General features: G+C 44.3%; 1 protein-coding gene across 1 annotated transcript in view; it reads right to left on the minus strand.

Annotated features, from left to right (window-relative positions):
- Positions 1–3340, minus strand: part of LOC135508504 (protein-tyrosine kinase 2-beta-like) — a 71436-nt gene extending 68096 nt beyond the window's left edge. Inside the window, exon 1 of the mRNA XM_064928753.1 lies at positions 3203–3340. The gene's annotated coding sequence lies outside the window, so the exon portion shown is untranslated. The remainder of the gene's footprint in view (positions 1–3202) is intronic.
- Positions 3341–13380: the final 10040 nt, after the last annotated feature.

Below are 13380 nucleotides of genomic sequence, written 5' to 3' on the forward strand. Positions count from 1 at the left end.
CGTAGACTCCTACAGCACTCCTTAGTCAACACTAGAAACCACATCCTTGCCGACAACAGGGTGTACTCAACACGTGTCCAGGAATACACACACTCACTCGCTGGGACAGGACCTAGAGGACATACAATTATATATGTATTCATTCATTTAGCACACGCTCTTATACAAAAGAAATGTACAGCCACACACACACTCACTCGCTGGGACAGGACCGAGAGGACATACAATTATATATGTATTCATTCATTTAGCACACGCTCTTATACAAAAGAAATGTACAGCCACACACACACACTTTCCCCCTTACGGGTGGTCCAGGGAATCGAACCCACTATTCTGGCATTGCAAGCTCCACCTACTAAGCTACAGAGGACCTCCAGCTGATTTGGAAACTCTGACTTCGGATAAAACATTCAGACCTAACAGACAAGCGGTGGTAAAGAACCACATGGACACCAAGAAAGAGGAAACAGAAGGAGGACAGGAAGAGGAAGTGACGGAGACTAAAAAAAAAAACAGTTTGCACTGTGGTACATTACCAAACATCACTACTGCAAACCATCACTTCCACCACTGTGAAGGGAAATAGGAACAGAGGGTTGTGTTTACCTCCAATCTGGGAAAAGATGTTTCGCATTGGAAATGTATTGAATTGAATAAGTCAATTTTAAATATATCTGCAGGCTACCTTAGTTACTATAATGACAACATCACTGTGAGCACACTGTGGAAACATCAGAACTTCCAGATAACCCTGTGATCCTCGACACAGGAAGTGTCACAGTGATGTCATCATTATACACTACCTGTGTCAGTCACTCTGTGTGTGTCACCTCCGCACACTATTGGGCACACCTCTAACACACCATTGAGCACACCCCAAACACACCATTGAGCACACCCCTAACACACCATTGAGCATACCCCTAACACACCATTGAGCACACCCCTAACACACCATTGAGCACACCCCTAACACGCCATTGAGCACACCCCTAACACACCATTGAGCACACCCCTAACATACCATTGAGCACACCCCTAACACGCCATTGAGAACACCCCTAACAAAACATTGAGCACACCCCTAACATACCATTGAGCACACCCCTAACACACCATTGAGCACACCCCTAACACACCATTGAGCACACCCCTTACACACCATTGAGCACACCCCTAACACACCATTGAGCACACCCCTAACACACCATTGAGCACACCCCTAACACACCATTGAGCACACCCCTAACACACCATTGAGCACACCCCTAACACACCATTGAGCACACCCCTAACCCACCATTGAGCACACCCCTAACCCACCATTGAGCACACCCCTAACATACCATTGAGCACACCCCTAACATACCATTGAGCACACCCCTAACACACCATTGAGCACACCCCTAACACACCATTGAGCACACCCCTAACACACCATTGAGCACACCCCTAACTTTCAATAGTAATATAATTACTACTAAAACATATACATTACTATCTCCTATCCCAGGGGTTCCCAAACATTTTCATTCCCCCCACCCCCACCAGACACAAGCACTATTCACGACACAAACTGTTCACACACATCTATTTTTGGAGGAGAGAAAATGTTTGCAAGATGAAAGCTTATTTCCTGTAATTGTACACATTTTGGGGTGAAGAGAATTGTGAAGTTTAAAAAAACACGTTTTCTTGCAATTCTACACATTCTGGCATGTCTAATGTGTATACATGTGATATTCGAGTGACTCAAACACTACAATAAAATCTATATCTATCTATGCTAGGGCTGCTTGTTTTGTTTGTTAGTTTTGTACCTAGCGTTGTTTATGCCTTGTGGCAAGGGTTTTTCTCTGTAAATATGTGTTTTTATAAATTTCTCTGCCAATGTTTTTTAATTTTTTATTATTCCTTAGATATTTTGAGTGATCTGAGTGCAGTGTGAATAATACTGTATCTAGGATAGATAAGGGAATCAATCCAAAACAATATTGTATAAATATCTCTCTAAGGTCTGAATCCAATGGTGGAAAAAGACCCCAATTATCATACTGGAGTAAAAGTAAAGATAACATAATAGGAAATCACTCAAGTAAAAGTGAAAGTCACCCAGTAAATTAGTACTTAAGTATCAAAAGAAAATGTACTTGCTAAAATATACTTATCAAGTATCAAATGTAAAAGTATAAATATTAAGCAAACTAAGTATCAAATGTAAAAGTATAAATATTAAGCAAACTAGACGGCACAAATATCTTGTTTTTTAAATGTACGGATAGCCAGGGTCACACCAACACTCATTTAAAAACAAAGCATTTGTGTTTAGTGAGTCCGCCAGGTCAAAGGCAGTAGGGATGATGACCAAGGTTGTTCTCTGTTTAGTGAGTCCTCCAGATCAGAGGCAGTAGGGATGACCAGGGATGTTCTCTGTTTAGTGAGTCCTCCAGATCAGAGGCAGTAGGGAGGACCAGGGTTGCTGTTCTCTTGATAAGTGTGTGAATTGGACCATTTTCCTGTCCTGATAAGCATTTAAAATGTAACGACTACTTTTGGGTGTTAGGGAAAATGTATGGAGTAAAAAGTACAGTATTTTCTATATTAAATGTAGTGAAGTAAAAGTAAAACTTGTCGAAAATATAAATACTAAAGTAAACTACAGATACTTTAAAGTACTCCTTAAGTAGTTTTGGGGGGGGATTTTTTTACTTAAGTACTTTACACCACTGTATGCAATGACTGGCATGACAAGAGGAACTGATGATGTACTACCCAATATAGAAGTTGCACCTTCTGCATTCTACTACTAAAACTTACAAGAGTAAGTTGAAAGCAGAATTGAGTCTCTTAAAACATATATATTATTATTATTATTTTTTTCGGAGGGGGGGGGGTAATAACCATCTATCTACCATGTTAACCCTCTAGGCTGCTATAATACACCATGAACTGCATAAACCTAAGATGGAAGAGCATGACAGGCTTGGTTTTAACTTAATGCAGGACATGAAAAGTTAAAAAGTGGCAGTACAGTAGTCTGTAGGCTTTAACAGGAAGAATAACTTCTGATTGGCACCAAACATTTTTGAAAATCGATATAATATACACACGAAACGCTACATTGTAGCCAGAGCCAATATATTATTAAGAACGTAATATCGAGACCGTGCGCAATAATTTCATGACTGAAAGCACCCACCTGCTCAAAACCCGCGCTGTAATCCTAACAGTTCTGCCATGCATGCACCCGTTATTGTGGCGGAGATGACGGTGAAAGGATAATACACAGCCTACAGGCCTTTTCTCTCTGCTGTCTGTATTTGTGTTTGTGACTATTACAGCCGGTAGTGAAGAAATCTTCTGACACTTCTAAGCCACACCCAGGCTGCATTGTTACTTCCTGATTTTGGAACATATGACGACAGCACGCCCACATTGTATTAAAAATATAATTTAAATATGTCTATGACGGGGTTGGAGGGGGGCAGGGATAGCATCAACATAGTTGCGGGTAGAGGAATTGTCCTTCGGCAGTCCTGTGTTCACAACAGCGCAGGAGAGAAGTATAACGTAAATGTGCCAATGAACCTATTTTATATTAGACACACGGGGGCGCTATTTACTCACTTTTCAACTGTCGCATGTGCACATATCATAATAACTGGTAATTTAATTTCTCCTTTATTTAACCAGGCAAGTCAGTTAAGAACACATTCTTATTTTCAATGACGGCCTGGGAACAGTGGGTTAACTGCCTGTTCAGGGGCAGAACGACAGATTTGTACCTTGTCAGCTCAGGCTTTTTGAACTCACAACCTTCCGGTTACTAGTCCAACGCTCTAACCACTAGTCCAACCTGCCAAGGTTAGCATGTATTGGGAGTATGATCTTTGACCCTCATCATTATTCACGATTCACTCAGGATTATCCATAATAATGTTGGCATCCACATTAATGTAGAAATGTTTAGAAACACATTCTATTCTTATTTATAAAGCAGAAGAAGGGATGTGGAGGTCTGGAGGTTGGGAGGAGGAGGAAAGAGAGGAATGAAGTTAGACTAAAGCAGAAGGAGGGATGTGGAGGTCTGGAGGTTGGGAGGAGGAGGAAAGAGAGGAATGAAGTTAGACTAAAGCAGAAGGAGGGATGTGGAGGTCTGGAGGTTGGGAGGAGGAGGAAAGAGAGGAATGAAGTTAGACTAAAGCAGAAGGAGGGATGTGGAGGTCTGGAGGTTGGGAGGAGGAGGAAAGAGAGGAATGAAGTTAGACTAAAGCAGAAGGAGGGATGTGGAGGTCTGGAGGTTGGGAGGAGGAGGAAAGAGAGGAATGAAGTTAGACTAAAGCAGAAGGAGGGATGTGGAGGTCTGGAGGTTGGGAGGAGGAGGAAAGAGAGGAATGAAGTTAGACTAAAGCAGAAGGAGGGATGTGGAGGTCTGGAGGTTGGGAGGAGGAGGAAAGAGAGGAATGAAGTTAGACTAAAGCAGAAGGAGGGATGTGGAGGTCTGGAGGTTGGGAGGAGGAGGAAAGAGAGGAATGAAGTTAGACTAAAGCAGAAGGAGGGATGTGGAGGTCTGGAGGTTGGGAGGAGGAGGAAAGAGAGGAATGAAGTTAGACTAAAGCAGAAGGAGGGATGTGGAGGTCTGGAGGTTGGGAGGAGGAGGAAAGAGAGGAATGAAGTTAGACTAAAGCAGAAGGAGGGATGTGGAGGTCTGGAGGTTGGGAGGAGGAGGAAAGAGAGAATGAATGAAGGTTGGGAGGAGGAGGAAAGAGAGGAATGAAGTTAGACTAAAGCAGAAGGAGGGATGTGGAGGTCTGGAGGTTGGGAGGAGGAGGAAAGAGAGGAATGAAGTTAGACTAAAGCAGAAGGAGGGATGTGGAGGTCTGGAGGTTGGGAGGAGGAGGAAAGAGAGGAATGAAGTTAGACTAAAGCAGAAGGAGGGATGTGGAGGTCTGGAGGTTGGGAGGAGGAGGAAAGAGAGGAATGAAGTTAGACTAAAGCAGAAGGAGGGATGTGGAGGTCTGGAGGTTGGGAGGAGGAGGAAAGAGAGGAATGAAGTTAGACTAAAGCAGAAGGAGGGATGTGGAGGTCTGGAGGTTGGGAGGAGGAGGAAAGAGAGGAATGAAGTTAATTAAAGAATAAAGCAGAAGGAGGGATGTGGAGGTCATTAAAAGTGACTCCAAAAAATACACAATACATTATTTACCACTCATTTCTATTGAGCACAAAATATTCTGAAACAGTAATTACGCTCTTATCCAGAGCGACTTACAAATTGGTGAATTCACCTTCTGACATCAGTGGAACAGCCACTTTACAATAGTGCATCTAAATCATTTAAGGGGGGGGGTTGCTTTTTATTTAGAAGGATTGCTTTATCCTATCCTAGGTATTCCTTGAAGAGGTGGGGTTTCAGGTGTCTCCGGAAGGTGGTGATTGACTCCGCTGTCCTGGCGTCGTGAGGGAGTTTGTTCCACCATTGGGGGGCCAGAGCAGCGAACAGTTTTGACTGGGCTGAGCGGGAACTGTACTTCCTCAGTGGTAGGGAGGCGAGCAGGCCAGAGGTGGATGAACGCTGCCGTTCCCCTCACAGCTCCGTAGGCAAGCACCATGGTCTTGTAGCGGATGCGAGCTTCAACTGGAAGCCAGTGGAGAGAGCGGAGGAGCGGGGTGACGTGAGAGAACTTGGGAAGGTTGAACACCAGACGGGCTGCGGCGTTCTGGATGAGTTGTAGGGGTTTAATGGCACAGGCAGGGAGCCCAGCCAACAGCGAGTTGCAGTAATCCAGACGGGAGATGACAAGTGCCTGGATTAGGACCTGCGCCGCTTCCTGTGTGAGGCAGGGTCGTACTCTGCGGATGTTGTAGAGCATGAACCTACAGGAACGGGCCACCGCCATGATGTTAGTTGAGAACGACAGGGTGTTGTCCAGGATCACGCCAAGGTTCTTAGCGCTCTGGGAGGAGGACACAATGGAGTTGTCAACCGTGATGGCGAGATCATGGAACGGGCAGTCCTTCCCCGGGAGGAAGAGCAGCTCCGTCTTGCCGAGGTTCAGCTTGAGGTGGTGATCCGTCATCCACACTGATATGTCTGCCAGACATGCAGAGATGCGATTCGCCACCTGGTCATCAGAAGGGGAAAGGAGAAGATTAATTGTGTGTCGTCTGCATAGCAATGATAGGAGAGACCATGTGAGGTTATGACAGAGCCAAGTGACTTGGTGTATAGCGAGAATAGGAGAGGGCCTAGAACAGAGCCCTGGGGGACACCAGTGGTGAGCGCGTGGCGAGGAGACAGATTCTCGCCACGCCACCTGGTAGGAGCGACCTGTCAGGTAGGACGCAATCCAAGCGTGGGCCGCGCCGGAGATGCCCAACTCGGAGAGGGTGGAGAGGAGGATCTGATGGTTCACAGTATCGAAGGCAGCCGATAGGTCTAGAAGGATGAGAGCAGAGGAGAGAGTTAGCTTTAGCAGTGCGGAGCGCCTCCGTGATACAGAGAAGAGCAGTCTCAGTTGAATGACTAGTCTTGAAACCTGACTGATTTGGATCAAGAAGGTCATTCTGAGAGAGATAGCGGGAGAGCTGGCCAAGGACGGCACGTTCAAGAGTTTTGGAGAGAAAAGAAAGAAGGGATACTGGTCTGTAGTTGTTGACATCGGAGGGATCGAGTGTAGGTTTTTTCAGAAGGGGTGCAACTCTCGCTCTCTTGAAGACGGAAGGGACGTAGCCAGCGGTCAGGGATGAGTTGATGAGCGAGGTGAGGTAAGGGAGAAGGTCTCCGGAAATGGTCTGGAGAAGAGAGGAGGGGATAGGGTCAAGCGGGCAGGTTGTTGGGCGGCCGGCCGTCACAAGAAGCGAGATTTCATCTGGAGAGAGAGGGGAAAAAGGTCAGAGCACAGGGTAGGGCAGTGTGAGCAGAACCAGCGGTGTCGTTTGACTTAAACGAGGATCGGATGTCGTCGACCTTCTTTTCAAAATGGTTGACGAAGTCATCTGCAGAGAGGGAGGAGGGGGGGGGGAGGAGGATTCAGGAGGGAGGAGAAGGTGGCAAAGAGCTTCCTAGGGTTAGAGGCAGATGCTTGGAATTTAGAGTGGAAGAAAGTGGCTTTAGCAGCAGAGACAGAGGAGGAAAATGTAGAGAGGAGGGAGTGAAAGGATGCCAGGTCCGCAGGGAGGCGAGTTTTCCTCCATTTCCGCTCGGCTGCCCGGAGCACTGTTCTGTGAGCTCGCAATGAGTCGTCGAGCCACGGAGCGGGAGGGGAGGACCGAGCCGGCCTGGAGGATAGGGGACATAGAGAGTCAAAGGATGCAGAAAGGGAAGAGAGGAGGGTTGAGGAGGCAGAATCAGGAGATAGGTTGGAGAAGGTATGAGCAGAGGGAAGAGATGATAGGATGGAAGAGGAGAGAGTAGCGGGGAGAGAGAGCGAAGGTTGGGACGCGCGATACCATCCGAGTAGGGGCAGTGTGGGAAGTGTTGGATGAGAGCGAGAGGGAAAAGGATACAAGGTAGTGGTCGGAGACTTGGAGGAGTTGCAATGAGGTTAGTGGAAGAACAGCATCTAGTAAAGATGAGGTCGAGCGTATTGCCTGCCTTGTGAGTAGGGGGAAGGTGAGAGGGTGAGGTCAAAAGAGGAGAGGAGTGGAAAGAAGGAGGCAGAGAGGAATGAGTCAAAGGTAGACGTGGGGAGGTTAAAGTCGCCCAGGACTGTGAGAGGTGAGCCGTCCTCAGGAAAGGAGCTTATCAAGGCATCAAGCTCATTGATGAACTCTCCGAGGGAACCTGGAGGGCGATAAATGATAAGGATGTTAAGCTTGAAAGGGCTGGTAACTGTGACAGCATGGAATTCAAAGGAGGCGATAGACAGATGGGTAAGGGGAGAAAGAGAGTATGACCACTTGGGAGAGATGAGGATCCCGGTGCCACCACCCTGCTGACCAGAAGCTCTCGGGGTGTGCGAGAACACGTGGGCGGACAAAGAGAGAGCAGTAGGAGTAGCAGTGTTGTCTGTGGTGATCCATGTTTCCGTCAGTGCCAAGAAGTCGAGGGACTGGAGGGAGGCATAGGCTGAGATGAACTCTGCCTTGTTGGCCGCAGATCGGCAGTTCCAGAGGCTACCGGAGACCTGGAACTCCACGTGGGTCGTGCGCGCTGGGACCACCAGATTAGGGTGGCCGCGGCCACGCGGTGTGGAGCGTTTGTATGGTCTGTGCAGAGAGGAGAGAACAGGGATAGATAGACACATAGTTGACAGGCTACAGAAGAGGCTACGCTAATGCAAAGGAGATTGGAATGACAAGTGGACTACACTTATCGAATGTTCAGAACGTTAAGCTTACGTAGCAAGAATCTTATTGACTAAAATGATTGAAATGATACAGTACTGCTGGAGTAGGCTAGCTGGCAGTGGCTACGTTGTTGACACTACACTAATCAAGTCGTTCCGTCGAGTGTAATAGTTTCTACAGTGCTGCTATTCGGGGGCTAGCTGGCTAGCTAGCAGTGTTGATTACGTAACGTTACGTTAAAAGAACGACAATAGCTGGCTAGCTAACCTAGAAAATCGCTCCAGACTACACAATTGTCTTAGATACAAAGACGGCTATGTAGCTAGCTAGCTACGATCAAACAAATCAAACCGTTGTACTGTAATGAAGTGAAATGAAAATGTGATACTACCTGTGGAGCGAGGCGGAATGTTGACCGGGTTGTTGAAGTTCAAATCGGAAGACGTTGGCTAGCTGTTGGCTAGCTAGCTAGCAGTAACTCCTACGTTAAGGACGACAAGTAGCTGGCTAGCTAACCTCGGTAAATTAAGATAATCACTCTAAGTCTACACACTCTAAACTACACAATTACCTACCCAATTACCTTATCACATGTTTATGGGATCTAGGATCAGGAGTTAAGAGTCCTCTAGGTACAGATTTAGGATCAGTTTCCTTTCCCTCAAACCTAACATTAGGTCAACCTCACCCTACACCTGAGACGGGGAGCCTGCCGCTGTCCGCCAGTGGTATAGAGTACTTAACTAAAAAATACTTTGAAGTACTACTTAGGTATTTTCTTGGGGTATCTGTACTTTACTATTTATATTTCTGACAACTTTCACTTTTACTTCACTACCTTCCTAAAATAATGTACTTTTTATGCAATACATCCCTGACACTCATTGCATTTTGAATGCTTTAGCAGGGCAGAAAAATGGTATGTTTCACACAGTTATCAAGAGAACATCCCTGGTCATCCCTACTGCCTCTGATCACTAAACATAAATGCTTCGTCTGAGTTTTGGAGTGTGGCCCTGGCTATCCGTAATTGTCAGAGCCCTTGACTTTTTCCACACTCTGTTACGTTACAGCTTTATTCTAAAATCGAATCCTTTTTTTTTCTTCATCAATCTACACATAATACCCCATAAAGACAAAGCAAAAACAGGTTTTTAGACATTTTTGCAAACATATTAAAAATTAACATTAAAATATCACATTTACATACAGTACCAGTCAAAAGTTTGGACACACCTACTTAATCCAGGGTTTTTCTTTATTTTTACTATTTTCTACATTGTAGAATAATAGTGAATACATACAAAATATGACATAACACATATGGAATCATGTAGTAACCAAAAAAGTGTTAAACAAAGCAAAACATATTTTATATTTAAGATTCTTCAAATTAGCCACCCTTTGCCTTCATGACAGCTTTGCATGCTCTTGGAATTCTCTCAACCAACAGTCTTGAAGGAGTTCCCATATATGCTGAGCACTTGTTGGCTGCTTTTCCTTCACTCTGTGGTCCAAATCATCCCAAACCATCTCAATTTGTTTGAGGTCGGGTGATTGTGGAGGCCAGGTCTTCAGATGCAGCACTCCATCACTCTTCTTCTAGGTCAAATAGCCCTTACACATCTGGGAGGTGTGTTGGGTCATTGTCCTGTTGAAAAACAAATGATAGTCCCACTAGGCGCAAACCAGATTTGATGGCGTATCACTGCAAAATGCTGTGGTAGCCATGCTGGTTAAGTGTGCCTTGAATTCTAAATAAATCACTAACTGTGTCACCAGCAAAGCACTCCCACACCATGACACCTCTTCCTCCATGCTTCACAGTGGGAACAACACATGCGGAGCTCATCGGTTCACCTTCTCTGCTTCTCACAAAGACTAGGCGGTTGGAACCAAACCAAAAGATCAAAGGACAGATTTCCACCTGGTCTAATGTCCATTGCTCGCATTTCTTGGTTTCTTTGCAGCAATTTGACCATGATGGCCTGATTCACACAGTCTCCTTTGAACAGTTGATGTTGAGATGTGTCTGTTACTTGAACTCTGTGAAGCATTTATTTGGGCTGCAATTTCTGAGGCTGGTAACTCGAATGAACTTATCCTCTGCAACAGAGGTAACTCTGGGTCTTCCTTTTCTGTGGCAGTCCTCATGAGAACCAGTTTCATCATAGCACTTGATGGTTTATTCGACTGAACTTGAAGAAAATTTCAAAGTTCTTGAACTTTTCCGGATTCACTGACCTTCATGTCCTATGATGACAGCAGTGTGCACATAGCCTGTCTTCTCTTGAGAGCCATGTCTGCCTACGGTGCCCATTCTCAATAGCAAGGCTATGCTCACTGAGTCTGTTTCGTTTGGGTCAGTCACAGTGATCAGGTATTCTGCCACTGTGTTCTCTCTGTTTATGTCCAAAAAGCATTGTAACGTGTCTGCTGGGAGTCGGGAAGCAAGTACAGGGAGTGCAAATGTTATAATAAATAGAACATAGTACAAAACAAGAAACAGGAAAAGCAAACAGACATGCAACAGAAATAGTGTCAATAACGCCTGAGGAAAGATATATTGACAGATATAGTCTAGGTAGTCAGGACGGTGATGGAGTCCAGATGAGTGTCATAAGTCACAGGTGCGTGTAATGTTGGTGGCAGGTATGCGTAATGATGAGACAACTGGCGACGTTGAGCTCCCGGAGTGAGGGAGCGGGAGAAAATGTGACAAACACCATACTCTCTGTTTAGGGCCAAATAGCATTCTAGTTTGCACTGTTTTTTTGTTAACTTCTTATGGTATAGGGGACGGTTGCGTCCCACTTGGCCAAAAACCAGGGAAAATGCAGCGCGGCAAATTCAAATAAATTGATATAAAAATCAAACTTTCATTAAATCACACATGTAAGATACTAAATTAAAGCTACACTCGTGAATCCAGCCAACATGTCAGATTTTAAAAAGGCTTTTCGGCGAAAGCATAAGATGCTATTATCTGATGATAGCACAACAATACACAAAGAGGGTAGCATATTTCAACCCTGCCAGCGCTACACAAAATGTAGAAATAAAGTATAAAACATGCCTTACCTTTGATGAGCTTCTTTTGTTGGCACTCCAATATGTCCCATAAACATCACAATTGGTCCTTTTGTTCGATTAATTCCGTCCATATATATCCAAAATGTCAATTTATTTGGCACGTTTGATCCAGAGGAAAACAGCTTCCAAAATGCGCAACGTCACTACAAAATATTTCAAAAGTTGCCTATAAACCTTGCCAAAATATTTCAAACTACTTTTGTAATACCACTTTAGGTATTTTTAAACGTTAATAATCGATCAAATCTGTTTTCAATAGAGGACGAGAGGAAACTAACACTACTTTTCAAATCTTGGCCAACTCTCAACAGCGTTACCATTTTCCAAGATGGCCCTACTTCTTCATTGCACAAATGAATAACCTCAACCAAATTCCAAAGACTGGTGACATCCAGTGGAAGCGGTAGGAACTCAAAACAAGTTCCTAAGAAATATCGTTTGCCAATGAGAACTCAGTGAACAGACAGAGACCTAACAAAAACACATTCTGAACGGTTAGTCCTCGGGGTTTTGCCTGCTACATAAGTTCTGTTATACTCACAGACATGATTCAAACAGTTTTAGAAACTTCAGAGTGTTTTCTATCCGAATCTACTAATAATATGCATATTTCTATTATTGGCATGAGTAGCAGGAACTTGAAATTGGGCACACTATTTATCCAAAAGTGAAAATGCTACCCCTTATACCTTAAGAAGTTAATTATGTCCAACATGTGAAGTAATTATCATTTTGTTTTCACATGATTTGGTTGGGTCTAATTGTGTTTCTGTTCTGAGGCTCTGTGGGGTGTGTTTGTGTTTGTGAACAGAGCGCCAGGACCAGCTTGCTTAGGGGACTCTTCTCCAGGTTCATCTCTCTGTAGGTGATGGCATTGTCAAGGCAGGATCTCTCTAAATTCAATTCAATTCAATTCAAGGGGCTTTATTGGCATGGGAAACACATGTTTACATTGCCAAAGCAAGTGAAATGGATAAACAAAAGTGAAATAAACAATAAAAATGAACAGTAAACATTACAGTCAGTAAACATTACACTCACAAAAGTTCCTAAAGAATAAAGATGTTTCAAATGTCATATGTCTATATACAGTGTTGTAATGATGTGCAAATAGTTAAAGAACAAAAGGGAAAATAAGTAAACATAGATATGTGTTGTATTTACAATGGTGTTTGTTTTTTACTGGTTGCCCTTTTCTTCACCTTTAGGATTCCACAGGGATGGACTAACACGTGTGTGTGTGTGTGTGTGTGTGTGTGTGTGTGTGTGTGTGTGTGTGTGTGTGTGTGTGTGTGTGTGTGTGTGTGTGTGTGTGTGTGTGTGTGTGTGTGTGTGTGTGTGTGTGTGTGTGTGTGTGTGTGTGTGTGTGTGTGTGTGTGTGTGTGTGTGTGTGTGTGTGTGTGTGCGTGTGTGCGTGCGTGCGTGTGTGTGTCTCAATCACCAGATCTCAACCCAAATGAACACTTATGGGAAATTCTGGAGTGGCACCTGAAACAGCGTTTTCCACCACCATCAACAAAACACCAAATTATGGAACTTCTTGTGGAAGAATGGTGTCACATCCCTCCAATAGAGTCCAGACACATGTCGAATCTATGCCGATGCGCATTGAAGCTTTTCTGGAGGCTCGTTTTGATCCAGCACCCTATTAAGACTCTTTATGTTGGTGTTTCCTTTATTTTGACAGTTATATTTACTGACAGGCTATATTTACTGTATATTCCCGAGACACACACTGAAGTTTTTACAACTTGTCACCTAACCTGCAGTTAACCATGTTGTTATTAGGCTAATGTCATAACTACCCTACTTATAACCCAATATTAACGTTTTTTTTTAATTCAGTTGAAGCTTTAACCCAATATTAACGGGGGTTTTTGTATTTATTAAATTAAGCTGATATAGACAGCCTGGCTAAAGGCAGTCCTATCTCTATCAGTTAGCTGGCCAAGTAGTCTGTCGCTATGCGCTACGGTTCCAAAGGTCCCCTTCCAA

Source organism: Oncorhynchus masou, chromosome 21, assembly GCF_036934945.1.
Source record: "Oncorhynchus masou masou isolate Uvic2021 chromosome 21, UVic_Omas_1.1, whole genome shotgun sequence".
NCBI lineage: Eukaryota > Metazoa > Chordata > Actinopteri > Salmoniformes > Salmonidae > Oncorhynchus > Oncorhynchus masou.